Source organism: Mobula hypostoma, chromosome 1 (assembly GCF_963921235.1).
Source record: "Mobula hypostoma chromosome 1, sMobHyp1.1, whole genome shotgun sequence".
Classification (NCBI taxonomy): domain Eukaryota; kingdom Metazoa; phylum Chordata; class Chondrichthyes; order Myliobatiformes; family Myliobatidae; genus Mobula; species Mobula hypostoma.
Window position 1 is genome coordinate 182,407,068 of NC_086097.1, and position 13,243 is coordinate 182,420,310.

Here is a 13,243-nt window from a genome sequence, read left to right on the forward strand (position 1 = left end):
AAGTGTATGGTCATGCATTTTGGTGAAAGGGACAAAAGCATGGACTATTTTCTAAATGGGGAGAAAATACAAAATTACAAAGTGCAAAGGGATTTCAGAATCCTTGTGCAGGATTCCCTAAAGGTTAATTTGCAGGTTGAGTCAGTGGTGAGGAAGGTGAATGCAATGGATAACATTCATTTTGAGAGGGCTAGTACAGTATATAAAATCAAGTATGTAATGCTATGGCTGTATAAGGGACTGGAGAGCCCTCCCTCCCTCTGAGTATTGATGTTTGGGACCCCCTATTTAAGAAAGGATGTGGTGACATTGGAGAGGGCTCAGAGGAAGTTCTCAAGAATGTTTCCAGGGATGAAAGGGTTATCGTATGAGCAGTGATTGAAGGCTTTAGGCCTGTACTCGATGGAATTTGGAAGAATGGGGGTTCATTGAAAGCTATTGAATGTTGAAAGGCTTAGACAGAGTGGATGTGAAGAGGAGGTTTCCTATAGTGGACCATAGGGCACAGTGTCAAAATAGAGGACATCCATTTAGAACAGAAATGAGGATGAACTTCTTTAGCCAGGGGGTGGTGAATCTGTGGAATTCATTGTCACAGCTGGCTTTGGAGGCTAGGTCACTGGGTGCATCTTAAGATGGAGGTTGATAGGTTCTTGTTTAGGAGAAAGTGAGAGAATGAGGTTGAGGGGGAAATGCATCAGCCATGATGAAATGGCACAGCAGACTTGATGGGCAATATGGCCTAATTCTGCTCCTATGTCTTATGATCTTATCATGGTGGGCATGAACAAGATGGGCTGCAGGGCTTAGCCATGGAAATGGTTTCCTATAGCCTACCTTTTCTTTGGCCCTTGTGACTTTGTACCATCAGGTTCTCTCACTGTACTGGGTTTGGTTCTGATAACATAAGATACAGGAGCAGAATTAGGCCATTTGGCCCACTGTGTCTGCTCCACCATTTCACCATGGCTGATCCAATTTTAATCTCATCCCCAACTTCCTGCCTTCTCCCTGTATCCCTTCATGCCCTGACCAATCAAGGATCTATCTTCCTCCACCTAAATATACATAAAGACTGCCTCCACAGCTGCCTGTGGCAAAGAATTCCACAGATTCATCACCCTCTGGCTAAGCAATTCCTCCTCATCCCCGTTCTTAAACGACCACCCCCATTCTGAGACTTTGCCCTCTATTCTTAGACTCTCAGACCACAGGAAACATCTTCTCTACATCCACGCTATCAAGGCCTTTCACCATTTGATAGGTTTCAATGAGATCACCCCTCATTCTTCTGAACTCCTCTGAATACAGGCCCAGAGCCATCAAACACTCTTCATACGACAAGTCATTCAATCCTGGAATCATTTTCGTGAATATTCTTTGAACTCTCTCCAGTTTCAGCACACCCTTTCTAAGATAAAGGACCCAAAACTGCTCACAATACTCCAAGTGAGGCCTCACCAGTGCTTTATAAAGTCTTCACATTACATCCTTGCTTTTATATTCTAATCCTCTTGAAATTAATGCTAACATTGCATTTACCTTCCTCACCGCAGATTCAACCTGCAAATTAACCTTTAGGAAATCCTGCACAAGGACTTCTAAGTCCACTTGCACCTCAGGTTTTTTGTATTTTCTCTCCATTTAGAGAATAGTTAGTGCTTTTATTCCTTCTATTGAAGTGCATAACCACACAGTTCCTGACTCTGTATTCCATCTGCCATTTTTTGCCCATTCTCCTAATTTGTCAAAGTCCTTCTTTAGCCTCTATACTTCCTCAAGACTACCTGCCCCTCCACCTACCTTCATAATATCTGCAAATGTTACAACAAAGCCATCAATTCCATCATCCAAATAATTGACATATAATATAAAAAAAATGGTCCCAACACAGACCCCCACGGAACACGACTAGACACCAGCAGCCATCTAGAAAAGACTCCCTTTATTCTCACTCTTTGCCTCCTGCCAATCAGCCAATGCTTTATCCATGCTAGAATCTTCCCTGTAATACCATGGGTTCATAGCTTGTTAAGCAGTCTCATGTGTGACACCTTGTCAAAGGCCTTCTGAAAATCCAAGTACACAACATCCACCAATTCTCCTTTGTCTGTCCTGCTTGGTACTTCTTTAAAGGATTTCAACAGATTTGTCAGGCAAGATTTTCACTTGAGAAAACCATGCAGACTACGAACTATTTTATCATATGCCCGCAAGAACTCTGACTTCATCCTTAATATTATTAGCTCCATCGTCTTCCCAACCACTGAGGTCAGACTAACTGGCCTATAATTTTCTTTCTTCTGTCTCTGTCCCTTCTTGAAGAGTGACATTTGCAAATTTCCACTCTTCCAGTACCATTCCAGAATCCAGTGATTCTTGAAAGATCATTACTAATGCCACCACAATCACTTCAGCCACCTCTTTCAGAACTCTGGGATACCATCTGGTCCAGGTGACTTATCTACCTTCATACCTTTCAGTTTCCAAAGAACCTCCTCTTAGTTGTGGTAACTTCACACACTTCATGCCCCCTGACACTTGGAACTTCCACCATACTGCGAGTGCCTTCCTTAGTGAAGACTGATGCAAAATACTTACTCTGTTCATCCGCTATTTTGTTGTCCCCTTTTACTATCTCTCCAGCATCATTTTCCAGCAGTCTGATATCCACTCTCGCCTCTTTTTGACACTTAATGTATCTGAAGAAACTTTTGGTATCCTCTTTAATATTATTGGTTGGCTTACTTTCATAGTTCATCTTTACCTTAGTGACTTCTTTTAGTTGCCTTTTATTGGTTTTTAAAAGCCTCTCAATCTTCTAATTTCCCACTAATTTTTTGCTCTATTATATGCCCTCTCTTGGATTTTATGTTGGCTTTGACTCTTCTTGTTAGCCATGGTTGTATCATCTTGCCTTTAGAATACTTCCTCTTCTTTGGGATGTATATATCTTGTGCCTTCCAAATTGCTTCAGAAATTCCAGCCATTGCTGCTTTGCCATCATACCAGTGTTCTTTTCCAATTAATTCTAGACAACTCCTCTCTCATGCCTCTGTAATTCCCTCTGCTCCACTATAATACTGGTGCATCAGACTTTTGCTTCTCCTTCTCAAATTTCAAGGTGAATTTGATCATATTATGATCATTTTCCCCTAAGGGTCCTTTTACCTTAAGCTCTCTAATCAATTCCGGTAGGTACATTGCAGATGCACAGACTCTTCCTGTAATACTCAGCTCATGAAGCTTGGTGTCTCTCCAGGCAACATTCAGGCTCAGATAATCAAACCTGTAGGCAGCTCCCACAGATGTAATCATGCAGACTATAGGAGTGATTTGCTTTGTGCTTTGTCTGTCTGCAGGCTGGAGTCTGCTGTGGTGGGTGGTAGGGTTTTGAAGTCCCTTCCCACTATTAAAGTTCAATTACTCTGCAACCAGTGAAGTAGACACCAGTATCACACTCAACCTGAACCTCACACAACCTTTCCTCATAAGACATGCTCTCTAATCCAGGCAGCATCCTGATAAATCTCTAAAGCTTGCACATCCCTCCTATAATGAGGTGACCTGAACTGAACACAATACTCTGAAGTGTGGTCTAACCAGTTTTACAAAACTGATAACCATACCTTCAGAGTCTCTGCTGAAGGTACCTTGTTTGCCTGCTCAGCTGAAACTCTGTTTCACAGAAATCACATTATGTCCATCCATATGGCTTGGCCTTACCACCGTTAGACTGACACTAGGAAACCTGGAGCAAAATCCACAAACATATCGTCCCACTCTAACCTAGATGGTCCCACACAAACACACTGTCCCACAGTGACCCAAGTATTCCACACTGTCCTGCGCTGACCCACACAGATCTACAGTGTTCCACACTAACACAGAATGTCCCATACTGATCCACACTGACGCATACACTGAATCACATCGACACTCACTGCTCTACACTTTCCACACTGTCCCACACACAGACCCACACTAACCCACACTACCCCATGCTTTCCCACACTGTCCATCTCACACCACAATGACTACACCAACCAACACTGTCCATGGACACACACGACTAACCCAAATCAACCAAGTTTGACCTATACTGCAAACAACAGGAATTCTGCAGATGCTGGAAATTCAAGCAACACACATCAAAGTTGCTGGTGAACGCAGCAGGCCAGGCAGCATCTCTAGGAAGAGGTACAATCGACGTTTCAGGCTGAGACCCTTCGTCAGGACTAACTGAAGGAAGAGTGAGTAAGATATTTGAAAGTTGGAGGGAGAGGGAGAGATCCAAAATGAGGGGGAGGGATGGAGCCAAGAGCTGGACAGGTGACTGGCAAAAGGGATACGAGAGGATCATTAGACAGGAGGTCCGGGAAGAAAGACGGGGGTGGGGGGGGAACCCTACACATGCTCTTACGCTTCCTCCCTTACCACTATTCAGGGCCCCAAACAGTCCTTCCAGGTGAGGCGACACTTCACCTGTGAGTCGGCTGGGGTGATATACTGCGTCCGGTGCTCCCGATGTGGCCTTTTATATATTGGCGAGACCCGACGCAGACTGGGAGACTGCTTTGCTGAACATCTATGCTCTGTCCGCCAGAGAAAGCAGGATCTCCCAGTGGCCACACATTTTAATTCCACGTCCCATTCCCATTCTGATATGTCCATCCACGGCCTCCTCCACTGTAAAGATGAAGCCATGCTCAGGTTGGAGGAACAACACCTTATATTCTGTTTGGGTAGCCTCCAACCTGATGGCATGAACATCGACTTCTCTAACTTCCGCTAATGCCCCACCTCCCCCTCGTACCCCAACTGTTATTTATTTTTATACACACATTCTTTCTCTCACTCTCCTTTTTCTGCCTCTGTCCCTCTGAATATACCCCTTGCCCATCCTCTGGGTTCCCCCCCGCCCTTGTCTTTCTTCCCGAACCTCCTGTCCCACGATCCTCTCGTATCCCTTTTGCCAATCACCTGTCCAGCTCTTGGCTCCATCCCTCCCCTCCTCCTATCATTTTGGATCTCCCCCTCCCCCTCCAACTTTCAAATCTCTTACTCACTCTTCCTTCAGTTAGTCCTGACGAAGGGTCTCGGCCTGAAACGTCGACTGTACCTCTTCCTAGAGATGCTGCCTGGCCTGCTGCGTTCACCAGCAACTTTGATGTGTGTTGCTTGACCTATACTGACCCACTCTGTCCTACATCAACTCATGCTGTCCCACAGTGACACTAGTGTCCCACAGTGACCCACACTGACAACACAGACCCACACTGTCCCACTTTGAACAACAACCCACAACTGCCTCATGTTTTCCCACACTGTCCATCAACCAACACTTACCACACTGACCCACACCAACCAAACTTGACCCATACCGGCCACACTGTCCTACATCAACCCGTCCTGTCCTACAGTGACCCATACTCACCATTGACTCTGACTGACCACACCAACCAAACTTGATCCACATCGACCCAAACTGTCCTAAACTATCCTATACTGAACCACTTAGATCACAAAGTTTCACATCTTATGCAGGAAACCATTGCCCATATCAAAGGTAGTTTGGGCACAGATTTACGATAATGGAGAAGAGATTATAGGTGCTCTGAGTGGAGGACCTTCACCCAGAGAGCGATGAGTAGCTGGAGAGGGTGTTGGACACAGATAGCACTGAAAGCTTTGAAGAAGTGTCTAGAATAGCACCCTCCTTCCTGAGAAGCTTAACACTTTCTACATTAATTTTGAACAGAAGGGAATGGGTATGTCACCACCCTTCCTGACTGTCTCCAGTGCACATGGACCCGCAAACACTTACAGTGAACGGAAACATCAACTCGGATACGGTCCCTGGCCATGTCCTTACGTTCTGCACTGATCAGTTGGCGTGGGCATTCACAGGCATTTTAACCTCTCCCTGATCAATCTTTCAAACTTTCTTAGAAGTTTATGCAGATTCAGCATGGCATATAAAACTTTGACAAACTTCTGTAGACATGCAGTGGAGAGTGTGTTGACTGGTTACATCATGGCCTGGTATAGAAACACCAATGCCCAAGAATGGAAAAGCCGACAGAAAGTGATGGATACAGCCCAGTCCATCACAGGAAACTGCGCCCCCCCCCCCCCACCAGTGAGCATATTTATAAGGAGTGCTGTCACAAGAAAACACTATCCATCATCAAGGACCCCAACCATCCAGGCCATGCTCTTTTCTCGCTGCTACCATCAAGAAGGAGATACAGGAGCCTTAGGTCCCAAGCCACAGGTTCAAGAACAGTTAATACTCTCCAACCATCAGGCTCTTTAATCAGATTAAAGATCTTCACTCACAACAACGCCATATATAACCTGCAAGGACTCTACAACTTATGTTATCAGTATTATTTATTTAATTATTATTATCATTACTTGTTTCTTTTTGTATTTGCACAATTTGTCAGTCTTTCTTTGTGTGTAGTTTTTCTTTGATTCTATTTCACTTATTTGTTCTACTGTGAATGCCTGCAAGAAAATGAATCTCTGGGAAGTATTTGGTGACATATATGTACTTTGATAATAAATTTACTTTGAACTTTTAAATTTGTGGATCCCATCTGCTTTAAAAAGATTATGATCCAAGTAGCTAAAAAGAATATGATTATGTGTCTTAATAACTACCAGCAAGTGTTGCTGACATCTACTATTATGAAGAGCTTCAAGAGTTTGGTCATGACGCATATTAACTCCAGCCTCCCAGGCAACCTCAGCACACTGCAATTCACCTACTGCTGAAACAGTTCTGTAGTAGACACCATCTCCCTAGACTTATTCTCATCTCTGGAGAATCTATACAGTAAATACACTTACTGTATGTTAGATTATTTTTATTGATTCCAGCTCCATCTTGAAGTATAATTCCAAGTAAACTCATCACCAAATTCTAAGACCTGGGAGTCAATGCTTCTCTCTGCAGGAAGTCAGCTCCTTGACTTCTTGACCAATAGACCACAGTCCTCTGCCACGATAGGCAGCAACACCTCATCCATGATTATTTTCAAAACAAGACTGCATTGTCAGCTCCTACTCTGCTCCCTGTACACTCATGACTGTGTGGTCAGTTTCTGCTCTAAGTCTATCTACAAGTTTGCAAATTATACCATCATTGTGGGCCAAATCGCAAATAGTGATGAGTTGGAGTACAGGAAAAGATAGAGAGCTTAGTAACTGGTGTCATGACAACCTTTCCTTCAATATCAGCAAAACAAAAAAACTGGTCTTTGCTTTAGGAAGAGGGGCATGCGTGCACTCCTGTTTACATCAATGGCGTTGAAGTTGAGAACCTCAAGTTGCTAGGAATGAATGTTATCAACAGCCTATCCTGGTCCAACCACGCAGATGCCATGGCCAAAAACGCTCATGAACACCTCTACTTCCTCAAGAGGCTAAAGAAATTTGGCATGTCCCCAGTGATCCTACCAATTTTATCAATGCACCATAGAAAGGTCTGGATGCATCATGGCTCGGTATGAGAACTGCTCTGCCTGAAACGACAAGAAACTGCAGAGAGTGGTGGACACAGCCCAGCTATCACAGACATGAGGAAATCTGCAGATGCTGGAATTTCAAGCAACATACATAAAAGTTGCTGGTGAAGGGTCTCGGCCCGAAACGTCAACTGTACCTCTTCCTAGGGATGCTGCCTGGCCTGCTGCATTCACCAGCAACTTTTATATGTGTTGCCGGCTATCACAGAAACCAGTTGCCCCTTGATGGACTATCTACACTCTCACAGCCTTGATAAAGCAGCAGTATCCTCAAGGACCCCATCCACTCCAAACATTCTCTCTTCTCCCTCCTCCCATCAGGCAGAAAATACTAAAGCCTGAAAGTGTGTGCCACCAAACTCAAGGAAAGTTTCTATCCCGCTATTATGTGACTATTGACCTCAAATCTACCTCGTTATGATTTTGCACCTTATTGTCTGCTTGCACTGCACTTTCTTATAGCTGTTACCCTTTATTCTGCATTCTTTTATTGTTTTCCCTGCACTCCCTCAATGCACTGTGTAATGATTTGATCTGTATGAACAGTATGGAAGGCAAGCTTTTCACTGTATCTCAGTACGCGTGACAATGATAAACCAAATTAATTTCAATAGATGTGACTTGATTAGAAGGTGATGGACCAGGCTGTGGGAGAGGAGATTAGTATGGATGGGCTCCCATTGTTTGGTGTGGACATGATGGATCCAGTGGTCTGTTTCCCTGCTGTATGACTCCCTTTGTATTGTGAAAGAACATAGAACGCAGAACAAGACAGCACAGGAACAGTTCCTTTGGCCCACAATGTGTGCTGACCATGGTGCCAAACTAACTGATCACATCTGCCTGCATATGTGGCCACCTAAATACCTCTTAAGGTCCTCCTCAGCCTCCTCTGTTCTGGAGAAAACAACCCAAGTTTGACCAGCCTCTTCTTATAGCTTATACTCTCTAATTCAGGCAGCAGCTTGGTGAATCTCTTCTGCATCCCCTCTAAAGCCGCCACATTCTTTCTGTAATAGGGTGACCAGAAATGCACAGAGTATTCCAAATGTGGCCTAACCGAAGATCAGACCATATTAGTTCATTATCATATACACGGGGGTGAAATTAAATTCCTTGTTTAGTGAAGCTCACAGAATAAACAGCTAGTAATAAACACAACAATAAGTAGAGAGATGAGCACAAAACAGCAGGATAGTACAGAGACAATAGTGCAGTCTGAAGTAGTGCAAAAAGAAATGATAAAGTGACAGTAACAGAAAAACTGAGAGAGGTAGTGTTAAGTGTCTAAGCATGGGGCAGCCGCACAGGGAAGGGGATGTGAAGGACGTTCAGAAGTCTGATAGCAGTGGGAAAGAAGGAATTCTTGAGTCTGGTTATCCGTGCATTCAAGCTCCTGTGTCTTCTCTCAGAATGTAGAAGACAGCAAAGGGAATGACCAGGATGGAAGGCATTTATGATGATGTTAGCCTTACTGAACCAATGTACCATGAAGATGGACCGGATAGAAGGTAGTTATGTGCTTGTGACAGATTGGACAGTGTTTACCACTCTCCGCAAATTCCAATAGACCAAGCAGAGCAGCTGTCTTACAAGACTGAAATGCAACCTGTCATATAGGCATAGTGTACTACAGCACAGAAACAAGCCCCTTGACCCACCTAGTCCATACTGACCTGATCTCCTGTATAGTTCTATCGACCTGCACTCGGACCATAGCCCTCAACCCGTCATTCACCTATATATATATATCCTTCTATAAGTCCTCCCTTACTTTTCCTGCACATCAGTGAATACAGTCCGAATCTATTTCACCTTTCCTTGTAACTCAGGTCCTCAAGCCCCAACAATATTATTATAAACACAAGAGATTCTGAAGATGCTGGAGATCTTGAGCAACACACACACAATGCTGGAGGAACTTAGCAAGTCAAGCAGCATCTATGGAGAGGAATAAACAGTCAATGTTTTGGGCCAAGACCCTTTATCAGGACTGGAAGGAAAGGGACAGAAGTCAGAACAAGGAGGCTGGAAGAATGGGGGGGGGCACAAGCTAGCAGGTGATAGGTGAGGAGAAGGAGTGTTTGAAGTAAGAAGCTGTGAGGTGATAGGTGGAAGAGATAAAGGGATAGAGAAGGAGGAATCTAATAAAAGAGGTTAGTGCCCCATAGAATAAAGGAGAAGTGGCACCAGAAGGAGGTGATGGGTGGGTGAGAAGAGAATGGGAGAGAGGGTAACCATGATGAGGAATGGACGGCTGGGGTGGGGGTGGAATTACTGGAAGTTAGAGAAATTGATGTTTATGCCACCAGGTTGGAGGCTATACACACAGAATATGAGGTGTTGCTCCTCAAACTTGAATGTGGTATCATCGTGCAGTAGAGGAGTCCACGGATCATGTCAGAATGGAAAAGGGATATTGAATTGGAATGGATAGCCACCGAGAAGTTCTGCCTTTTGCAGCAGAGTGGGCAAAGCTGTTCAACAAAGCAATCCCCCAATCCACAGTTTTCTTGTATCTCTTTCAAGCTCATTGACATCCTTCCTGTAGGCAGGTGACTAGAACTGCACACAATTCTCCAAATTTGGCCTCACCAGTGTCTGACACAAATACAACATAGCATTCCAACTTCTGTACTCAGTGCCTGATTTATGAAGGCCAATGTGCCAAAATCTCTCTTTACAACTCTATCAATCTGTGATGCCAATTTCAAGGAACTGTCATTCTGTATTCCCAGGTCCTTTTGTTCTACTGCATACCTCAGTGCTCTACCATTCGTGGTGTAAGCTTTACCCTTGTTTGTATTCTCAAAATCAACACCCCACACTTCTCTGAATTAAATTCTGTCTACCATTTTCAGCATATTTTCCTAGCTAGTCCTGTTCCTGCTGCAAGCTTTGATAACCTTCTTCCCCAAACCTGTCCGTTACTCCCCAAACCTTGGTGTCATCTGAAAATTTGCTGATCTGGTTTAGTACATTATCATTTAAATCTTTAATATAAATTATAAACAACAATGGATCCAGCACTGATCCCTGCAGCCTATATCACTGGTCGCAATCCTGCAGTCAGAGAGACAACCATCTTGAGCAACCACCTTCTGGCTTCTTCCGCTAAGCCAATGTTGAATCTAATTGACTACTTCATCATGAATGCCAAGTGACTTAATCTTTTGGACCAGCGTCCCATGCAGGACTTTGTCAAAGAGCTTGCTGAAGCTCATGTAGTCAATGTCCATCACCATACCTTCATCAACCTTCCTTGTAACCTCCTTGAAAAGCTCTCTAAGATTGGTTAGACATGATCTGTAAAGCATAAGGCATTATTGTCTATCCCTAATAAAGTCCTGTCTATCCAAATATATATTCTGTTCCTCAGAATAGCTTCCAATAATTTATCGACGATTGACGTCAGGCTCACCCACTGTCAAGACACTTTTTAGAGTGTGTCTGGAGAGCTTTGTCTGGGGAATCCTTGTCGACATGCTAAACCTTATCAGACACCTAAGGAAGTCCTTTCACTGAGGTGCTACCTTGATCACCGCATTAGTATACAGGAACCAGATGAAGCTGATGGTGATACTGATGCCTACAACATCAAATATCAATCATTTCTAAAGTTTTCTTACATATATGAATCAGGGTCACAGTACACATTTGGTAAGGGAGGTTCATGTCTGATATGCAATCCACCTTTTAAAGGTGATAACAAGGAGAGTCAATGAGGGCAGCTGTAGATGTTTTCTACACAGACTTTAGCAGGGCTCCTGATGAAATCCCATGTGGCAGACTGGTCAACAAAGTAAAACCCATGGGCCCAGGGGAGGGGCATTAGATGCAAACCTGACTAAGAGGCAGAAGGTGGCGGGTGATGGTTGACAAGAGCTTTGGGGCTGGAAGACCGTTTCCCAGTGGGGTCCCAGGGTCCAGATAAACATCCCTCTCTATGACGGGTAGACAACAGGGTAAAGAAACTCAGAAATAATACAGAAAGTGGTGGTGGTAGCCAGTGAGGAGGGAGACAAACTGCACGAAGATGGGGAGAGTGATGGAGTTGGGCAGGACAATGACAAATGGAGTTCAGTTAGGAGCAACGTAGGTTGATGGAACAGGGTGAGAGAACAGACTGTTAATGGCAGGTACTGAGTGGTCTGTACATCCACACATCCTTAAAGGGAGTAGAACAGGTCAGTAAGGTGGTTAACCAACCCCACTAGAGGCTTTCCTTCATTAGCCCAGGCTGAATGCAGTGAGAGCGTGCTGGAACTGTGCTGACCACAGCTGGAGCAGTGGGGGAAGTTCTGGTCTCCACATTAGAGAGATGTGATGGCACCAAAGACAGTGCAGAGGGAATTCATAAGGATTTTTCAGGACTGGGGTAGCTCTAGGCAGGCCAGTGTTTATTGTTTGTCTCTCATTGTTTCTGAGAAGATGAGGGTGAGCCGCCTTCATAACCCACTGCAGTCCTTCTGATGAAGGTGCTCTCATGGTGCTGGTGGGAAGGGTTTCCAGGGCTTAGACCCAGTGATCACTGGAGAGTAGCAGTCTGCTGTTTGGCTGTTGGGAACGTGAATGATGATTGTAGATGAGATGGAGCTGTTCCCCTGAGCATAGGGTCAATGACCAGAGCTGGGGGTTGGAGGGCAAATGAGGAGATCCTCACTAAGAGGCAAAGATACCTGACACATTGACTTCAGACCTGGGAGTGTCCTTGAGGAGCCCTGACCCACAGAGACAGGGATCTGTCAGGGGAGGGGAGGTGAAGTTTATGTTTTTTATCTATTTAGTGATAGAGTAAGCCCTTTGAGCCACGCTGCCCCAGCAACCCCGGTGAATCATGGGACAATTCACAATCACAATTAAATTACTGTACCTGGTATATCTTTGAACTGTGGGTGGAAACCAGAGGCCCCAGAGAAAGCCCACACATTCCACAGAGAGAACGTACAGAGACTCCTTACAGAATGATGCTGGAATGATGCCCCAAGCTGAAATAGCGGCATGTTAAATGCCAGGTACCGAGGATTGTGCTGCATGACTACTCTCTGGCTGCAGGGATACGATGGGCGGTCGCTGTGGTTTTTTTGGAAACACAAGGAATTCTGCAGATGCTGTAAATCCAAAGCAACACAATTTGGAGGAACTCAGTAGATCAGGCAGCATCTATGGAAATGAATAAACAGTCTACGTTTTGGGCCAAGATCCTCCTCCAGGACTGGAAAGGAAAGGGGAAAATGTCAGAATAAAATGGTGGGGGAAGGGAAGAGGGGATAGCTAGGAGGTGATGGGCTGGAGAGGAAGCAGTCTGATAGGAAAGGATATTGGACCATGGGAGAAAGGGAAGGAGATAGGTCACTGGGGGAGGTAATAGGCAGGTGAGAAGAGATGAGGTCACACTGAGGAAAAGCAGCAGAGGGAAGGGGGAGGGAAATTTTTTTTACCAGAAGGAGAAATTAATTTTCTTGTCATCAGGTTGGAGACTGCCCAGACAGAATATGAGCTGTTGCACGCACTCTCCACTTTACACAGGGATCACTCCCTCTGTGATTCCCTTGTCTGTTTGTCTATCCCTACTAATCTGCACTTATATCTGCAAGAGGCCAAAGTGCTATACCTGGCTCACCTCCATTCAGGTTCTCAAACAGTTCTTCCAGGTGAGGCAACAGTTTACCTATGAATCTGCTGGGGTCATCTACTGTAACAGGGGA